The 19,317-nt window shown below is 44.5% G+C and overlaps 1 long non-coding RNA gene across 1 annotated transcript; it reads left to right on the top strand.

The window, feature by feature from the left end:
* Window positions 1-2,745: 2,745 nt before the first annotated feature.
* On the top strand, window positions 2,746-13,518 carry LOC110341642. Its single transcript, XR_002383613.1, has 4 exons — window positions 2,746-2,897; window positions 7,558-7,610; window positions 8,781-9,066; window positions 13,174-13,518. It is a non-coding gene; the product is annotated as an uncharacterized LOC110341642 (long non-coding RNA).
* The last annotated feature ends 5,799 nt before the right edge of the window (window positions 13,519-19,317 follow it).

The raw sequence follows: 19,317 nt of genomic DNA, 5'->3' as shown, positions 1-19,317 counted from the left end.
GTATACTGATCTACTGCCCAAGGCTCAATAGATTACCTAGGCCTCCTCACTGACACACCCATTCAGGGGGTCTTGATCAGTCCCATGCTGGATTCCCAGGCATCAGCCTGGGATTCAAGAGTTAACCCTTGTCTCTTTTCTTTTTATTTTGTCTTTTTTTGAGACAGAGTTTCTCTGTGTAGCTCTGGTTGTCCTGGAACTCTCTCTGTTGACCAGGCTGGCATTGAACTCACAGAGATCCATCTGCCTCTGCCTCCCCAGTGCTGGGATTAAAGGTGTGCACCACCCCCTGCTTGGCTGGGAAACATCACTGATTATGCTTCCACTTTATCTGCTGAGGCAGGGTCTCTCAGTCAAACCCAGAGCTTAATGATATGCCTAGACCACCTGGTCATCTTGGTCTGCAAATTGCCCTGCCTTTGCTTTCCCAGACTGGAGTGACATGTGAGCAGCCACACCACCCTGCATTTGCATTCTAGGGATCCAGTCTTCACAATCACAAGGCAAAAGCTTTAAACAGCAAGCTATCTCCCCAGCACCCTAAATAACATTTTAAGCACCATGCAACATATTTTATTTGGGGGGGAAACCAAAAGAGCAAGAAGAGCAACAACAAAAATCAGACAAGAAAATGCAGAAAAACTGTAAGAACCCTGAGCTGTAGTTTAGATCCTAAATGTCTCCCGGGGGAGCGTGTGTTAAGGACTTGTTTTTTAGGGTAGAACTGCAGGGAGGTGATAGACTCTTCCATAAGTGGGGCACAGTGGGAGGAAGTTAGGTTCCTGGGGGTGTGCCCTCCAAAGGGACTGTGGAGCCCAAAGCCTGTTCCTTTTGCTCCCTGATTCACGATGTGACTGGTTATGCTGTGTGGTGCACTTTACCATGATATGATGCTTATGACAACCAGAATAGATGCTCCAAGAGTGTGGCTTAAATAAATCTCTCCTTTCATACATTAATCCTCTCTGCTATTTGGTTGTAATGATGGAATCCTGACGAACATGTCCTGCACAAGGTTCCTAATTGCCTAACTAAGTTGTTTGTTTTAAGTGCTGACTGCTGAATATGCCTGTTGCTCCCTAGCAGGAAAGAAAAATGCAGAATCATATTTAAGAGATAAGATCTAGGCTATGTATCTGAATAAATAGTTCCCCCAAGGAAAATACATAAGCCAAGAGACACTGGAAAATCTGTTCAATAGCCCCAATCATCAAGGGACTAGAAAACAAAACTACAATGATATACTACCTCACACCTGTCTATAATTTTAAAAAGTCAGGTGATGCTTTGGAATGATCTAGAGAACTGGATATACAGGTCTTTTCATTGACATACAAAAGTCTCAAAAAAAAAAAAAGAAAAAGAAAAAAAGAAAATTCCATTATGTGGGCTCTCTTTTCTTCTGCACTCGGTCCTTTTTGTCCCTGGCACTATACAGGCAGCAGGCTTTCTCATGATGGAATCTGTGAGGAGCAATGGGTAGGCTAATAAATTATTTTAAAATTAAAAATGAACACAAAGCCAATTATAATTAAAGCAACCATCAGAACTCATTATTTTGAGATAATCACTATCATTAAAACAGCTGAGCCTTTTCCCCTCAGTGGGCTCATGGTGTCAATACTGTGTTCTCTTTATCCCCATTTCACAACGTAGTGTAAAATCCATGTGTTTTCAGACTGTTATTAGTGGTGGCAGTGGTGGTGTGGTGTGTGTTCTTTGCACATATGTGTGTAGGTACACATACATGCAGAGACCAGAGGAGGATCTGAGATGTCTTTGTTTATCACTTTCCTTTCTGCTGTTGCTGTTTTCGTCTACGTGTTTTGGGAGTCAGGGTCTTTCACTGAACAAGGCATATGCACGGCCATGTTCGGCTTTTGGTGAATACTGGATATTCTGCCTTAGATTCTCTGGCCTGCGCACCAACTGCTCTTAGCTGAGCCATCTCCCCGCCTCCTTATTTGTCTCAATGTATGTAAGAATGTTTTGAGGTTTGTAGTAACACATTCAGTGATTTATAATAGTGCATTGGTGATTTAACCAATGTTTCACTGCAGAACAAGAATTCTTCCTGGCTTTGAGTCTCCTCTTAAACTAGAAAAGGCCCTTGAAGTCTCCAGGCAACTGAGAATGCAAGGCTATAGGGAACAGAGTTCTGATCTGATCGCCTAGACAACACGACTGGCCTTCCTTCTGGGTGCCCTGCAGTCAAAGCCAAGGTTTATCACTTCTTGTCTCAGTGACAAACACTGTCTAGCACCCAGCAGGCACTTGATGAACATAGGTTGAGAAGATCTGGCATGCTCAAAACAAGTTACTTTGGGGCGTCTCTAAGGAAATTCCTGAACCTCTATGGTGCAAGTACAGCTCTTTCAGGAAGGAGCAAAAGAGAGAGCTATTACTGTAAGATCTGCAGGCACCCACTTAAAAAGCCAGGGTGTGGCTGTACTCCCAGCATTAAATGTAAAGGTAGCGCAGAGACAGGAGGATCCTGTTGTGGTGTTTCCCACCAAGTTCCACAACCACCTCAGAGCCCCCAAATAAACACACAAGACTTATGTTAATTATAATATTGTTGGCTGATGAGTAGGGCTTCTTATTGGCTAGCTCTGTCTTAATTACTAGCCCATTTCTATTAACCTAAGTATTTCCACGTGGTCTTATCTTACCAGAGAAAGAGTCCAGACCTGTTACTCCTTCAGCGTCCTACATGGTGACTGACTCTGCCTGCGTTTCCCAGAATCCTTCTCTCTCCTAGTCCCACCTATCTTGGCCAACAGCATTTTATTCATCAACCAACAAGATAAACATATTTACAGAAGACATTTCCTATCAGGATCCCTGGTACTCAACTGGCCAGCCATTAGGGAGAGACCTTGTTTCAAAACTAAAAGGTAAGGTAGAGATAGAGGAATACACCTGACTTTGATCTCTGACCTCCACAAGCATGCTGGCACAAGTACACATGAGCCCCCTCATACACAAACACATGCACACATACATACACTATATGCACACAAACGTAACAAGGAGAAAGTGACCCTGCAGGGAGGGGCCCTACTGTGCAGAGCAGAGCCAAAGGGTGCCAGGAAGAACTGGGATGCCGAGGTGGTGTCTTAAATATTTTTCCTGTTACTGTGATAAAATTCTTACAAGAGCAACTTAAAGGAGAAGGTGTTTATTTTGGCTCAGAGTTTGAGGATGTGGAGGGCTTAGGCCATATTGTATTCAGTTAGAAAGTAGCTAGTGATAAATATTGAGACTCAGCTAGTGTCCCCATTCCCCATTTCAGACAGGGTCTCACTCTGTAGCCTTGGCTAACCTGAAACTCACTTATGTAGACCGGGTTGGCCTCAAACACTTAACTACCTGCTTCTCAAGTGTTGGGATAAAGACCTACACTACCACATTTGGCTCTTTCACACTTTCTTTTACATAAAAATTTTAAACTATATTTATTATTATCAAGTATGTACCTGTATAGTAGTATATGTGTACTAATGTGAGCAGGTGAGTATCACAGCACACAAATGAAGATTGGAGGAAACTATTAAGGAGTGAATACTCTCCATCCACCATGAGTCCCAAGAATCAAACTCACCTTGTCATACTTGTACAGGTAAAAGAGGTTACTTTTACCTGCTAAGCCATCTTGGTCTTTCTCCTTGTGGTTATTAATTGTCAACTTCACACACTCTAGAGTCACTTGGGAAGGGAGTCTCACTCAGAGATCATCTAGATCAGGTTGGCCTGTGGTTATGCCCAGCATGATTACCTTGATCACATTAATTGAGATGGGAAGACCACCACCATGGGTGGTGCCATTCCCTAGGCAGGGGATCTCCAATTGTCTAGGAGTGGAGAAAGCAAGCTGAACACAATATGCATGCATCTATTACTTTCTTCTTCTGAGTGTGGAGATAAGGTGACCAGTTCTCCAAAGCTCATTCCACCACAACTAGATTATAATCTAGAATTGGGAGCAAAAATAAATGCTTTTTTTCAAGTTGCTTATATTAGAATATTTATCACACCAACAGGAAATGAAACTTAGACACTCCTTTCTATGTAATCCAGTTGCATACCATAAGGAATGGAACCACCCACTTCCCATCTTAGCTGATGAAATCAAGATGATCCACTACAGACAAGTCCAGAGGCTTGATAGTCTGTCTTAACCATCTAGGTGGAGGCTGAGGGTAGTGGGTGTGTCTCTGAGAGAAACTGGAGAGTGGGGGAATTCAGAACCTTGTATTTTACCTTACTGCCTGGAGTGCAAGAAATGTTCTGGATACCTGGACAGTACATCTTCCCCACCCCTATCCCCAGTGGGTTTAATCATACCCATTGAAGACTTGGGATCTGGTACAAATCCCCAACTCAGTTACTGTTTTTCCCCCTTTAGAGGAATGGCTAAGCCACCATAATGGCTTAAACCCCAAGAGAGGAAGACCAGAGCACTATCTCACAGAGTCAGTGCAAAGATTAAATGAGATTATATTGGAAAGTGCTAAGCAAAGTACCTACCACTTAGTGAATACTCAGTAAATATTAGCAATAATGATGATGAAAGAAATAAGACATCTTGCTCTTTTCAAATGCAAGATGACCTGAAACCAAAGGTGTAAGTTAGACAGGCTGAGAAAGCATGAGTCTTACACAAGTGCACTTTTACCTACAGGCCCTGAGCATTGCATAATGATTGACATGACCTGGATCATATGGGTGGAGAACGGTAGAAGCAGGAAATAGAAACAGCCCATTAGATAACTTGAAAGGCATTTGGGCAGCGTCAGTGACTTTTGCAGCTACCTGTCAATCTGGATGTGTACTCTTTGTTTGAGTTTGTTTTCCTGTGTAACCACTGTCTTTCCTGTGTAATCCTGTCTTTTGCTCAGTGGCTGAGCCTGGATTTATGTATGCCTCTTCAAATGGCTACACGGCCTTTGAGGCTCTCCTCCTTGCCCGGTGAGGAGATTTCAGTCCCCTCTAAACCTCTGAATATCTTTAAACATCAATATCTGGCAACATCATCACCCAATCCAGAAGCTACTCCAGATCTCTTCCTTTCATTCCCTGCCACATACGCAAGCTTTGTTCATTCTATCTTCAAAACAGACTTTATGAACTGGAGAGATGACTCAGCAGTTATGAGCACGTGTTGCTCGTGCAGAGAGGACCTGGTTCAGTTTCCAGAACCCACATGGTGCTTCACAATGATCCATAGTTTGGATCCAACATCTTCTTCTGACCTACATGGGTACCAGGCACTCATGGGGTACATATATATACATACATGCAGGTGAAACATTCATAAGCATAAAATAAAAGAAATATGAAACCGGTTTTTTCTTTTTTTGGTTTTACAAGACAGGGTTTCTCTGTATTGTTTTGGAGACTGTCAGTCCAGCCCGGCCTCGAACTCACAGAGATCTGACTGCCTCTGCCTCCCTAGCTGGGATTAAAGGCGAGCGCCACCACCGCCCGGCAAAACCATTTTTTTTTTAAAGTAAGAACGGAGTTCAGGTCCCCTTTTCTGCTCTCACCATTGGTGTCCTCCTAAAGAAATCCTCCTTCATCACTGGTCTAAGCCACTAGCCTGCACACAGGTACAGGCTGTTCTCCCCCAGGGACCAGAGTGCATTTTATAAATGTAAGTCTGGCCCCTGCTGTCATGGACTGAGTTCCAAGATGCATATCAACATAAGGATTCATAAGGGCCTAGGAAAAGACAGCATAGGGAAGGAGACAGTAGGCAAGGAGGAAGCCTGGAAGCCCAATATAGTCCCAGCCTGGACCAGATTCCTTTGGCATGTTGGGAGTTGCAAATTATATCCAGAACCTTGTTTTTTATTTTTCCCCAGAACCAAGGGTAGGCATCTGACTGAACTGGCAATGTCATGGGCTAAGGAGGCTTTAGGGGAACTTTCCATTGCTGATAGGCAGATAGCTCAGTGGCTCAGGGCTGTCACTGGAGCAAAGTTGAAGGTGCTAAGAACTGCAAACACAGAGAAGCCAGGGACTGATACACCAGACTAATACACTAGAAATACAAAGGAAACCCAGGAGAACCTCAGCGGAACATTCCAGACTTTTCCCTTGTGTCCTCCCTCAGGCCCTTTTTCATTTCCTTGAAGCTATATATTCTGACTTTTAAGTAACTAATGTAACAATCTGTCTCTGTTTTTATTTGTTTTCAGGCCTTCCCCCAACAGACACACACTAAAATTAGATACCTGTCTTTTATTATTTTTCGGACTACATTCTCTAGAATAGGTATGGATTCTCCATATAAGTAATGAGAATGAATAAGTTAATGATGGAGTCTTGATCATACACCTTCAGTAATGGGGAGATTCTATACCATGAGGGTACTCCCCACCCACATCCCTTCCACCCCCACATACTCCCACACCCCCACCCCCACCCCCACCCTCCAGTTTTGGAAAGCCTTAGCTAGAAGTCTGCCTCAAGACTTAGATTTAATCCACTTCTCTGTCATTTGTACCAACCGGTCTCCCTGAAAAGACTCCTGCAATAACTGCTTCTCTCTGTCAGCCCCTCCCATTCTCAGTGTCCCACATTTCTCTCACACAAGCTAATCTAGGCATCTTCTCCAAAGCTTCCTCATTTGGCATGGATTTCAGGCTCACCAGCATCTAGAAGCCCACTAGTCTGACAAGGTTCTTTTTACTGATCCATACAACCCATAACACACCACCCTGTATCTATCCAGTCTTAGAAGGTAAACGGGGGAGAAGCAGAGAAGCTTCTGGAAGAGTGACTGAAGATTACTTAGCAGCCAGAGCTCCATCTGGAGTCAGCACCCCCAGGTTTAAACCCTAATCCCGCACATCACTGAGGACTGATCGTGGGTGGAATGCTTATTTCTCTGAACCTCAGTTTCTCTGTCTGTGCTGAGAAAAACCAGAGCGCCCACATTTCAGAGTCACCAGAATGGTTAAGTTCAGACAATGGATGTAAACCACTTAGCAGAGTGTCTGATGTATTTCTAAGCACCCAGCTCGGACACCTCCACATTTCTTCGGTCATGATAAAGCTCCCTGGCAATGTTTCTTCCCATTTTCTCATCCAGACTTCTGCCCTTAGGATCCGTCCTCCTCCTCCATGCAGCAACATTATGCATTCTCCCTTTCTCATTTGCTCCTCTTTCTGCTCCATCTGCCTTGGTTATTGTTTTGCTGGTCATCTTTAAAAGTATGGAAAGTTGGAGCCGGGCGTTGGTGGCGCACGCCTTTAATCCCAGCACTCGGGAGGCAGAGGCAGGCGGATCTCTGTGAGTTTGAGGCCAGCCTGGTCTACAGAGAGAGTTCCAGGACAGCCTCCAAAGCCACAGAGAAACCTTGTCTCAAAAAACCAAAAAAAAAAAAAAAAGTATGGAAAGTTGGACCAGGTAGACGTGCTGTTGTCTATCCTGCCTCCTACCCTGGCTCCAGACAGTAGAAAGGAAACAGTGAGCTCAGTGAGTGCCAACTCTTTCAGCTTCACCATCTTAAGCTGCGGCTATTTTGCATCTACTTTCTGCCTCCACAGACTAACAGGGAAAAGGCGGCAGGGGAAGGAGAGCGTCAGCCATGAGAACAAAGGTGAGTTAGAAGAGCTGGTCTCCTCCACACCCTCCTTGGAGCTTCGCTCCCCTCACATTAGATCTCCAATACAAAAGGAGCTATCTGTCATGCTCTCCACTGTGACCAAGATTCCTCCTATCGTTTACATTAACTGTGGCTCCCCACACTGTACCCTCGACTAGGTTTTGGGCTAAGCAGTCTTTAACACTGGAGGGAGCTCTCTTCTATGTATCTTTTTAGTTACAATGATTCATAGTTGAGTTTACTAGCTTTGCGTTTCTAGACAGCCCTAGAGCAGTGAAGACGAGGAAAACAGAGTACCTCCCTAGCAGGTTGGCTGGGAAGTGTAAGAAGAAAGAGGCCAGGCAGGCAAGCTGGGGATGGAGGAGCGTCCTGTCCCAAGAGACTGGCATGGTACACAAAACCCTCACACTTGGTTTTTAAATGGAGGCATTGCAGTGTAGCTCTACTGGACCCCTGGGTATAGTAACAGTAAAGCCAGGCTGTAGATCGTGTAATTTTCAGAAGCATTTTGACTAAAGCTGAAATAGCTGAAATTCCATCCACCTTTCCCATGGAAGCTTTTCTGGAGATGACTGTTACTCCTTGTTCGTTCCAATCCGCTCTGTGAAAGCCGGTTCTTGTTCTACTGTGGGCAAATCAGAACTTGTTTTTTCCCCCTTGAAGAAAATTCTGGAAGGAAACCCAGTCATTCCCAACAAAGGCAAGACCTGATCACAGAACTATCTAAAGGGGCTTTTTGTTTGTTTGTTTCTGTTTTTATTTTGTTTTGTTTTTGAGACCGAGTTTTTCTGTGTAACAGCTCTGGCTGTCCTGGAACTCGCTCTCTAGAGCAGCTAACGGGGCTTTTAAAGAGCCCAGTCCTGGACTAGAGAGATGGAGCAGTGGTTTCAGTGCTCGCTGCTATTGCGGAAAACCTGGGTTTGACTCCTAGCACCCTCATGGTGGCTCACAATCACCTATAGCTCCAGTGCCAGGGGATCCAGAGATCTCTTCTGACTTCTGTGGGCACCAGGCACACTTGAGGTAAACATTCTTGCATGTAGGCAAAATATTCATACCCATAAAATAAAACAAATGTAAAAAAATTTTTTTAGATATAAAGATTTCAGTTTTGCACGTGGGACTCTCGGCATCCTAGGTGGACTGTTTGCTCTGTATTGACAGCTTGTCGGGAGGCTGGAGAGGAGCTCAGGCCTGCTTCTACTGTTCTGACAGGAAGCACTGTTGGAAGAAGACACTGCGGGTAAAACATTGATGGGGAGGACTCCAACAAAACTGATAAGATTCCAGAGCTAGTACTGAACACACATGGTCATTTCCCAACAAACCAACCTGTGCCTGATGCAAAGTGGGTGAAGAGAAAGACTCTAAGGTCAAGTTCCTTGGCTTTGTGCTACTGTATCGAACACCTGAGACAATCAACTTTAGAGAGGCAAAAAGGACATTTCAGGTCAGTTTGGGAGGTTTCCATCCTTGCTGCACAGGCAGATTCTTTTTTGTTTGTTTGTTTTTGTAGGGTTCCTTTATGAGTAGCTCTGACTGTGGCCTGGAGCTCACAGAGGTCCGCCTGCCTCTGCCTCCTGAGTGCTGGAACTAAAGGCGTGCGCCACCACCACAAGCGTCTGGTAAGAGGGAAGCATATACAGAGCACACAGAATAGCAAAACCACTCCCCTCGTGGTGGGAATGAAAGAGAAACAGGATGACCCCCATTGATAGAGGCATGACGGACACACAAGACAACCTTTCATCAGGCCTCCCCTCTGAAAGTCTTTCCAGCCCCCAGTAGTGCCAAGCAAGGGACCAGACCTCCCCTGCGCAGGCTCTGCAGAGACACTCCAATCCACCTCCCCTGATTGCTTGTCTGCCTCTGTCACATGCTTGCTCTTGTTTTGCAGTGGCCACAATTAGCGGGTAATTGGTCAGCCTGCCCCATGCAACCTAGAAATGACTGTGCATGTCTTCCTTCCTCAGTCACACTCTAAACTGAAGAGAGGAGGGCACAGGTTCTGCAACCTGTCTTAAACGGGAAATTTAGACTCGCCAGCAATGTGTGAGACAGCTTTGGAGTAGCCTCAGAAGGTGGTGAGTGAACAAAGCGTCTCAGAAAACAGTGTGGAGCTGGCGTCTCTATCATAGCAGCTCCATAAAGACTAGATGTCTGGACTATCCACACTGTTAATGTTTATTATTATTTGTAGCAGGCTTTTTCTTTTGGGCCACCAACCAGCTCCCAAATCATGGCACAGACTTCTTACTAGTTACGAATGGTGCTGCCTAGTTTAAGCTCATTTCTGACTAGCTTTTTTTTTCTTTAACTTAAATTAATCTGTTTCTCTTTGTCTACTTTTTGCCTGGGGGCTTTTTGCCTTTTCTTCTGTATGTCCTGTTCTGTGTCTTGTGGCTGACAGCTGCCTAATTTCTAGCCCTGGGTATCTCCCTATCCTTTTCCCTTGTTCTCCTCTCTTCTTCTCATTCTCTCCAGCCTAGATTTCTCCTCCTGTTTACTCTCTGCCTGCCATCCCTGTCTATCCCTCCCCTGCCTAACTATTAGCCATTCAGCTGTTCAGCTTTTTATTAGCTCAGTCAGTGCCTTAGGCCGGCAAGGTGAAACAGCAACACATATTTTCATAATTAAACAAACGCAGGAGAAACAAATGTAGCACACCTTTACACAATTAAGGTAGTATTCCACCACATAAACAAATGTAATGCATCTTTACATAGTTAAGTATTCCACAACAACTATTATTGCTGTTGTTATCGTATGTGCATGAGTGTTTTATCTGCATGTATGTCTGTGCTCCACATGCATGCAGTACCCATGGAGGACAGAAGAGGGCGTCAGGTTCCTCTGGAACTGGAGCTACGGATGATTATGAGAAACCACGTGGGGTGCTGGGAATCAAACCTGGGTCCTCAGGGAGAGCAACCAGTGCTCTTAACTTCAGAGCCATCTCTCCAATCCCCGAGATAGAATACTTATAAATCATCACAAACCAAAGGCACTTATCCAGTGATCCATTGGGTATGGAATGTAAGAAGAAAAAAACCCAGTGAAGCAAATTCAATAAGTGTGAAAGAGAAGACTAGCACACCTGTAACATCAGCACTCAGAAGGGTGGCTTGAGAGGATTTCAAGTTCACGGCCAGCCTAGATTACACAGTGAAACCCCGTCAAGAGATTTTTCTCCTTATGTTTAGTTAGGAACAGACTGAAGTCCCTCTAGAGCTGGTCTGGTGGTTCCTGCATCATCCCAGACTACTTAATCCCCAGCATGTACCTCCTTAGCACACAGGGTGAATGATGTGCTTGCTGGGGTTCAAACACACAGAGGTAAAAAGAACATACAATGGATTTTCCTATACTCATCACCCAGTCTGAACAACCTTCCCCAAAGGCCACCCTCGCTTTCCTGTACTTCCACACACTGACCCTAAACCTCCCTGCAAATTATTTTGAGGCAAGTTCGGAAAATCCTATAATGTCACCTACAGATATTTCAATGTGCCCTCATTTTATTGCTGTTGTTTTGTTAGTTTTTGACACAGGGTTATGCTATATAGCTCAAGCTGGTCTTGAACTCATAATCCTACTGTCTTAACCTCTAGAATGCTGGGATTATAAGTATGTGCCACTGTGCCCAGCTTCAAGGTATCATCTTAACAGATAAATACTTAGTAGACACTATACAATTGTAATATCATTATCACATCTAAAAATCTATGATGCACTCTTAAATTAACTCAGCATGAACTCAAGTGTTCAGAGCTCCCTGATTTGCCATAAAGTGGTTTTTAAAATACTTTTCTTAAATTAAGATCTAAATTTCACTATCATGTGATATATATACTGATTTGATTAGTCTCGTGTCCTCTACTCTATTCTCAACGATTTTGATTTGCTTATTGAAGAGACAAATTCCCTACAAATTGGTAGCAAGGTCAAAAGTTGGATGTGGTCCGGGTTCAAATTCTCAGCAATTGAAGCTGGTGGTAGTGGTGCACACCTTTAATCCCAGCACACAGGAGGCAGAGGCAGGTGGATTTCTGTGAGTTCGAGGCCAGCTTGGACCACACAGTCAAAGCTGTTACACGAAGAAACCCCATCTCAAAACAACAACAACAACAACAAAACAGACAAACAAACAAAATGCCTCATAGGTAGATTTCTGTATTTCTATAAAAATGGTGGAATCATTGTTTGAATACATTATCTCATTAAGAGCAACTAATTGCTGTTATGGTAACTTTATTTCTTAGCTAGAATATATCTATAAGGAAAAGCAAACCTTCATTAACTCCCTGCTTATCTTACACACAGCTAGGAAAGGAAAGAATAACTATTGCTCCTTTTTTGCACTTACCATATCTAATTAATGGATTGAGAGCTGGGGATGTAGCTCATATAGTAGAGTTTTGTCTGGGCTTTATCTCTAGTACCACATAACCACAAGTAGAGGCAGGAGGATCAAAAATTCAAAGTCATCTTTGGCTACATAGCCAGTTCAAGGCCAACCTGAGCTATAGGAGACCCTGTCTCAAAAAAAGGTAGATTGATTCTTTACCATCTTTCAAAGCATGGCAGATGATATAGGAGTCCTCTCTTGAGGTTTTGCCTGTGAGGAACTCATGTCTGTAAGGCTGTCATGAGTTTCATGGGAAGTACTATCATGGGGACCACACTCAGCCAGACTCAGGAGGCTAAACAACATAGCACAATTGTCTAGCTATCCAACATCCCATTTGATCTCTTTCTCCGTGGTGCACTCAAGTCTCTTAATCAGGGTGGAAATGAGACAGAGAAATAATTAGCTCAATAATCAGCAGGTTCCTCTCCTAGATTTCTGGCTTTCTGTGTGGGAATCACCAATGAACATATATCCCTTTCCATATGAAAATGGTCTTCCTCTTCTGAGATTGTGCCTTTTTAGGAAATGCCTTCTATATGGATTCAATATTTGGATCTGGTGGGGACTTCCAAAAGGTGACATCAGTTGGGGAAGTGCATATATAGACCAATCAGGAGAGACCCATCTGCAGTGAGAGGGTGGGCTTCAAGAAGCCCTGCTTGTCAACTCTCTAGTTGTTGGCCATGGAGATGTCCCATGGACCAGAATGTAAGGAACTCAGGAGGCTTGGGTGAACAGATACACTGGCATGCAAATTTTCATTTAATGAGTTTTTAATTTTAGATATTATATTTTCCAGTTGTTGATGCTTATTTGATTCTATTTCCTGGATTCCAATTGTCTGTTGAAATGCTCTTTTACCCTAATGTGTTTCCTTTATTGTCTTTGCTCTGTTATAAAATCCTTGTCTGCTAAGTCAAATCTTAGAAGCACTTGTGGGTCTGCTTCTATGCCGGCTTTGTTTCTTGACTACTAAGTAATGCTCCTGCTTTTTTTAACGAGCTCTTATTACAGAAGAGACCAAGGCAGCAGGTACTCCTTTTCTTCTGCTAGCAGACGTGGTGAGAGGCTGGTCATGTCGGTGTGGTTACACAGGCAATTGGGTTGGACCAATTTACAATCCTCTTGATCCTGGAATGTCTCTAGGTTCTTCTGATGGCTCGATGAAACCCCTTTCAGCTTTGGGCTGACTGCCTGGCAAGTCTCTTGTCTTCTTACTTCTGGAAGCCTGTGGAAGACGCAGTTGCTCTTAGGAGCTCCAGCTAAGCAAGCATTTTGGTGGCTGACTCCCAAGTTTGGCAAACATCCTATATTTGATGCAGGCCTCCTCCTTCCATTAGTACTTGGTTTCTCGAATTCTGTAAGCCCACGGGAAATGTACCCTGCCATTAGAGTCCAGCCTCTACTGCTCCATCAGACTCACCGAGGTAGAAGCTCCATGGGGCAAACTGTCCTTGTGTTCAGACCTCCTGTGGTCTCTGTTACTGCCCCCCTGGTTACATGAAGCATCAAACTGGACTATATTCTCTTTATCCCAGAAATGACCTCACACTGGGAACATTCTGTAGACTCGACTGGCACCTGGGTTTGGAAGAAACAAAACAAGAGGACAAAATTGTCAGATATGACCAGTTCATTCAGAAAGGGCTCATTTATCTCAGAATTTTAGTCTACTAGGCCTCACAGATGCCAGAGCTCTATATATCCTTAAAAATAAGATTTTTAGTTTTGTGCCATACCTAGATTATACTAGACATTTTAGCAGTATACACCTTGTGTGCAGAAGATGAGATTATTTTAATATTTCACCATGGTAAGGCCACATAAATATGGCTGTCAGCCTGGATCATACCATAATGTCTTCTCATACCCCACTTCAGTGAGGACCAATGACCCAAATAGACAAGTTAGGATCTTTTTAAACTGAAATAGGGAGAGAAGGAAAAAAAGAATCTTCTTATTTTTGCAGTGGTTAGGAAGTGTTTCAAAGTTGTGAAAAAAGTCTGGAAGAAGTCAGCCAAGAGCCAGAGAAACAAAGCCTCACTCCAGAGAGAAGCACAGTCATATCCAGGGGGCAGGGGGGGTTTGGAGGCCCTGATTCTTGTCAATTGTTTTTCCTGTAATTTGATGATTTGAGCTACACATTGCTCTTTTACGCCTGAACTGACTCCAGGCGTTTGAGAGGCCAGACCATCTCAATCCATCTCTACCAGTGGCCTCTGAGGATAGCGCCTCCCCAACCCCCCCCATCCCGGCCCACCCCGTGCCCATATCCTTTTCTTCTTAAGCTATGTGGAGGTGGTTTGTGTTACCTGTAACTCAGAGTCTTAACTAAGACTGCTGCTATAGTGACAGACACGTCTAGCAGGGCCTGTGGAAAGGTACCTCCCTCAACACAGAGGAAGAGAGAGCATGGATGGAGATGAATGCCTTGGCTTTATTAGATAATGAGTCCTCCAAGAAGGAGAAACTGGAGCTTCTGGATTTGGGTCACACAACCCCAAGTGGGAGGAGCTTCAGCTATGTCTAAGATGTCACCCGGATATCTGCCTAAGCCAGGCAGTTTCTGACTTTAACCAAACCAGGAAAGTGAGTTCCCCAAGTGGCATCCAAAGATGGAAAAGAAGACAGGAGATTCCTGTGTTTGTACATTTCACCTACACTCGGGCCTCCTGGCTTGCAGATGAGCCTTGAGTTTACACCAGAGAGTAAACAAGAGAGCTATTTGGACATCACACACCACTTTGCCAGTTTCCGTTCTCTTCAATTATTTACCATCTAATTGTCTACAGTGAAATAGAATCTTCAAACAGAATCCAAGATGTGGCCCCATGAGTGGGACAGAGAGGGAAAGTTGAAGTTGAGTGAAGCCATTTGTGCTGGGTAGTTTTATGTCAACTTGACACAGGTTAGAGTCATCTGAGAGGAGGGAGCCTCATTGAGAAAATGCCTCTTTAGGAGCAGGCTATAGGCAAGCCTGTTGGGCATTTTCTTTCTTTCTTTTTTTTTTTCGGTTTTTCGAGACAGGGTTTCTCTGTGGCTTTGGGGGCTGTCCTGGAACTTGCTCTTGTAGACCAGCCTGGCCTCGAACTCACAGAAATCTGCCTGCCTCTGCTTCCCGAGTGCTGGGATTAAAGGTGTGCGCCGCCACCGCCCGGCTGGGCATTTTCTTAATTAGTGATTGAAGTGGGAGGGCCCAGCCCATTGTGAGCAATATCACCCCTGGGCTGGTGGTCCTGAATTCTATAAGAAAGCAGGCTGAGCAAGCCATGAGGATCAAGCCAGTAAGCGGCATCTCTCAAGTCCACTGCATCATCTACTGACTCCAGGTTCCTGCCCTACTTGAGTTCCTGCCCTGGCTTTCTTCAGGGATGGACTATGATGTGCAAGTATGAGCCAAATGAACCCTTCATGCCCCAAGTTGCTTTTGGTCATGGTGTTTTGTCACCACAATAACAGCCCTAAGATACAGTTGGAGTAGACGCAGGACACCTGCCCCTGCATCCAATGACCTTCGGAGACTTAGAAGTGCTGGAACCAGCACAGTACAGCGACAGAGTCTGGGCTGGAAGGAACCTCGGAGCTCTGTTCTAGTTTCTGAGGCCCAGCAACTTCTTCAGCACTGTTTTGGGTCACAGTGGTCACAGTCTGAACTTGACCCTTAACTATGTCTCTAGATGCCTCTAAGCCCTGGTTTCTTCATCTTCAACAAACAGGATGCAAAAGGGATGGGAGAGAAAATAAGCCTCTCTTTTGATTGAAAAAAGACTGCTATGACTAATTGTTTTGTCATTCATAGGAAAAGTATTAGTAGCTGTGAAGACAAGAAAAATGTCTTAAAGTAGAAAACAGAAAAATAGCACTACAAATATAATTCACTGTACTCTCTCTGCTTGTGTTCTGCTGGAACTTCCAGCTCGCTCCTACGAAAGCGCCATTTCTGTCTCTCCAAATCCTGCCTTCTCAGAGAATCTCCAACAAAGGGAAGGTGCCAAAACTCCCGGTTCCACATTCTTGGCAGTCACGGTAGCTCCTCCCCAAGACCCTGCCTAAAACATACCATACCTGGGCACAAACCCAGCTTGTGGCAGACACGCCATCACCCCTCGCCTACAGGGTACATAAACGCCCTGCTTTAGTTAGGTCATGTGATTTCTCCTGCCCCCTCTCCTGCCTGGAGGATTCACCCAGGAAGGAGTTGATTTGCTCAAAATCAACTTGTTCTTCTACTTTTTCAATTTGGCTTGATCTGGCTTACTGCATCGGCAGAGAAACCTATTATTGGGGTACAGAAAAACCTATTAGCTTTTATTAGTTACTTTTCTCATTGCTATGACAAAATGACAAAGCAGCTTAAGGGAGGAAGGGTTTGTTTTGGCTTACAGGTGGACAGCACAGTCTGTGGCAGTGGGAAGCAATGATGGCGGGAGTTTGAAGCAGCTGGTCACATGTCATCTACAGTCAGGAAGCAGAGAGGAACAAAAACTGGTCACATGTCATCTACAGTCAGGAAGCAGAGAGGAACAAAAACTGGTGACAGTTTGCTTTTTTCTTTTTACTCGGTTCACAACACTTACCCATGGATGGTTCCATCCAAGACTCAGAGTCCAGAAACTCCCTCTCAGACATGCCCAGAGCTCTGTCTCCTGGTGACTCTAGTTCCTGTCAACAATTGATACTATCTATCACATTGCTTATCAGAATCTTCTCAGGACGACGGGCGTTGGTGGCACACGCCTTTAATCCCAGCACTCGGGAGGCAGACACAGGTGGATCTCTGTGAGTTCGAGGCCGGCCTGTTCTACCAAGCGAGTTCCAGGACAGTCTCCAAAAAACAAAGAAATCCGTTTCGAAAAACAAAACAAAACAAAATAGAATTTTCTCAGGAACATTTTGTTATATTTTCTTTCAACTTTTCTAGACAACTCTATGTACCGCAACTGAGAAATACTATAATTTTTTAAACTTTTATTTGTGTGGGGAGGTGGGGCTCCTGTTGCATCATGGATGAAGAAGTCAGAGGATAATGTGTGTGAGTCACTTCTCTCCTTCCATCATGTGGGATCTGGGGATCAAACTCAGATTGTCAGGCTTGGTTGACTGGCAAGTGCCTGTACCTGTTGAGCCATCTTGCTGACCTGAGAAGTATTATTTATAGGCTAGTTTCCCTATTGACATCTCATAATAAGCGTCTTTCCAGTGCCAATAAATACTCATTGTAGTTTGCTTTCTGTTGCTGTAATAAAACACCACGACCAAAGCCAATTTGGGAAGGAAAGGATTTATTTCATCTTATAACTTCCAGAACTCAATCCATCACTAAGGAAAGTCAGGGCAGGAACTGAGCCAGAGGCCATGGAGGGATGCTGCTTACTGGTTTGCCCAGCTACCTCCATTTAACTAGGGATGGCATTGCCCACAATGGGCTGGACCCTCCCACATCAACAAGAAATCAAGAAAGTGTCCCACAGACTCATCTGGTGGAGGCAATTCCTCAACTGTGGTTCCCTTTTCCCAAGTGACTCTAGTTTGTGACAAAAACTAAGCAGCATTATATTCTTCCAAAACAAGATTTTTAATGATTAGCTGTTGCGTTGTAAGGAGGTCTGTGATTAGAACTCAATGGAATTATTTGGTTTCGCTTTAAAACACAGTTGGGATCGAGGAAAGATGCTGGTAGCAATTAAGTCACAGGCAGATTGCAAGGATCAAGAGCAAACCTGAAAACGGCTCTTCCTGCCAGGTCAACTTCAAACAGCACAATTACCGCTCCACCCCCCCCCACAATAACAGCCCCTGAAAAGGAAGTGAGGAAAAGGAACTTAGCAGTTAAGGTCTGGGGTGTCCATGAGTGTCCAGAAGAGGGCCACCCATGACCCTCGTCATTGCAGCTAAGCATCGGGTGTATGGACCTAAGAACTATGGGCCATTTGCTACCTTTCTATTCATATTTCCCTTCAATCAATTTTGTGGGCATAGGACACCCTCCCTACATTCACATAGTTGAAATCCACATTATGAAAATCTAGATTGTTTTTTGACTCATGTAAATTAAATTTCTGGGATTGACATGTAAGTTTAGGTTCAGGGAAAGGAAAAGTGTGTTAACAGAAAAAAAAAAAGATGAGTCATCCCTTTGCTACTTTGGGTCCTATCTATATCAGCAGGTGCAACTTGAAGTTTGCAAGGAAACTAGTCCTTGTCTTCCAAAGTGGATTTGGGGGTAGAGAATGAAGGAGGAGGTAGGCACAGCACAGGTTGGAGAAGAATGTCACTCCCTTTATCCTCAGGCATCTAGGGGGAGGGGACAGGGGTAAGTAAAGGCATGTTGCAGAAAGTCAACGAAGCATCCACACCTGCTCATTATATCAAGTGTCTAGAGACTCCTAAATAATGAAGGTGCAGCTGGCTCCCTCCCAGGGCAGGTGTGGAAGAGTTTCCAGGGCAGCAGCTCCTCTTGCAAAGCTGGAGCAGAAGCGAAGATCCAGTTACTTGGAAGGGGGTCTAGTTAGTAGCCATGGTGACCTCCTTCAGCCATAGCAGTTGCCTTGAAGCTAAGGCACAAGACACTTCTGGGAAACTCTAGTGGAGGCTTAGACTTGTGATGCGAAGTTCACTGTCCCTTGTTTAAATCCTGGTTCCACTACTATTTCTCATGTGACCTTGAGATGCTTACCCAACCTTTCCAACCCTCAGTTTCCATATGTATAAAACAAAGATAGCAATTGTCTCAGATTACTGTGGTACTGTAATATAAGGGCCCTACTGAAACATAGTAGCCATACCCAAAGAATGGCATTACCTCATTTCTGAGAAAGAAGCTTGGGCTAAGGAAAATCTATTCTATAGAAGTATATACATTGTAACATTAGCCAGTGTACCATGCACTGAACATGATGTCCAGGGCCTCATATAGGATCTTTAAAAACTCACTATGGGGAAGTATTACAAGAGTTCAGAGGTGTTAGATACTTTCCCTAGGTTAAACAGCAAGGGGCCCGCCCGTGCGTGGGTGCCTGCATGCGTGCATGCGTGCGTGAAGCCCATGTCCTTACTATGTAAGTGAGCCAGCTTCTGTCCTAGGTGAGCAGAATGGGAATGAATTGGAGAGAGCTGGTTAAAACACTGGGGGGGGAGGGCAGAGTTGCCCAGGTCTATGGGGCTAGACTGCCCTCTAGTGTTAGGGAAGTCCGGAGACCAGGTGACTCAGAGGGAGTTAAATCTTTTCTGAGGTCAGGTGCAGCCTCTTCCCCACAGCAAGCCCCAGTGAGTCTCCTATCTCTGCCCTCA

The sequence above is a fragment of the Mesocricetus auratus genome, unplaced genomic scaffold (assembly GCF_017639785.1).
Source record: "Mesocricetus auratus isolate SY011 unplaced genomic scaffold, BCM_Maur_2.0 Super-Scaffold_4256, whole genome shotgun sequence".
NCBI lineage: Eukaryota > Metazoa > Chordata > Mammalia > Rodentia > Cricetidae > Mesocricetus > Mesocricetus auratus.
This window is presented reverse-complemented; position numbering and strand designations above follow the sequence as displayed.